The 1514-nt window shown below is 34.5% G+C and overlaps 1 protein-coding gene across 1 annotated transcript in view; it reads left to right on the top strand.

The window, feature by feature from the left end:
• gucy2d (guanylate cyclase 2D, retinal) overlaps positions 1–1176 on the top strand; it is a 13426-nt gene extending 12250 nt beyond the window's left edge. Inside the window, exon 19 of the mRNA XM_030362363.1 lies at positions 1–1176. This exon is cut by the window's left edge and continues 176 nt beyond it. The gene's annotated coding sequence lies outside the window, so the exon portion shown is untranslated.
• The last annotated feature ends 338 nt before the right edge of the window (positions 1177–1514 follow it).

The following is a 1514-nucleotide window of genomic DNA, read 5'->3' on the forward strand; positions in this document are numbered from 1 at the left end:
AGAAATCTGCAGTTATTCAGTTAAAATTCAATTCATGGAGTTCCTTAAGTCCTTTAAACTAAAAAGCATATTTTAGTTTTAAAAAGAATTCAAACAACCTGCTTGAGATTGCCAAAATCTAAAGTCTTTCTGAGGAGATGATTATATTTTATTAATTTCACTCCCCAACCCTGATAAAAGCCACGATCCAGAAATGTAGTCTTGCAAATTTGCATGAGAAAAAATATTTCAAATATCCCTCAGAGGTGTATTATCTCAAAAAGCAAAGATGTACATAAGAATGAAGTTTCAATGTTTGAACTGTATATATTTATTTATGCTATTTAGAAAAACCATTAGGAGTTTATGAATTACACACCAAACCATTTATTTGTCAACTCAGCTAGTAATATGGAAACGTTTTGTATTGTTTACAATTCCATTGTACAAATGTGTATGTTAACAGTAGTAACAGCAGGAAACTATGGAAATGTCAACGGTATTGAGTTCAAGTAAGGATAGGTATGGTTTGTTTTTATAAATTCCATTTCTTTATTTTCCACAGCAATAATTTGAACATACCATGAAATAAGCATATGTGTGCTATTATATCAACAGCTTGACTTGTGTCAACTGTTTAACATTGAAGGACACTTTTCACATCACAATTTTATTGGAGCTGTTATTAGCCTCAGTAGGCGAACAGTTTAGCAATCAGATTAGATTATTGGATCTAAGGGTCTGAAATTGTACCCAAAAAAAAAAAATACATTACGGAATTTGGTCCACATTTCAAAACCATTGCTTTGTTCATAGAAATACATACATTATTAATTCACTCTTTCTCAGAAATTGAAACCAGAAAACAGATTGATGGATGGGAGTTTGATTGACAGTAGATGGTATTAACACTTGATTTTGCGACCAAAAGGTAGATATACAATATATAGTAGGCCTACACATGGTCGTTTTTTACCATGAATGGACTATGATTTCACTGATCACTGATCAATAAGGCGAGTTTGGTTGAACACTGTTTATGAGATCTGAAAAGGAAAGCATGATCATGACATCAATCAATCAATAATGGATGTAAATTAGCCTTAGGCTAACTCGGGTGCAATGCATGAAATGTTTCTTTTAATTGCACATGGTCCCTTTCAAATAAAATTGAAATTGAATTGAAATTGAAATAAATCAAACCGGCTATGACTTATAAAAAAATCCACATCTACATACATCCCTTACTCTATTAGTAGGCTTACTGAGGGAGGATGAATAGGGGAAAGAACTTTAAAGTTAAATTGATTGTTAGCTATGCAGCTAGCCAATGCGATAACCTCTAACCGTAATCAGAGTAGTCTCTCGTGTCTGTCTTTCCGTTTTCTCGACAACCGTTCTTCCGATCGACTTTACACTTGGCTGTTGCATTGTGGAAGACACAAGGAAGTGGTTTAGTATGACGATTCTGGGCTGAGGGGGCCTTGAATGCTGCAGGCAGCAATACAGGAGGCCAAGCAATCGGCCCAGTCCAG

This window comes from Gadus morhua, chromosome 7 (assembly GCF_902167405.1).
Source record: "Gadus morhua chromosome 7, gadMor3.0, whole genome shotgun sequence".
Taxonomy (NCBI): Eukaryota; Metazoa; Chordata; class Actinopteri; order Gadiformes; family Gadidae; genus Gadus; species Gadus morhua.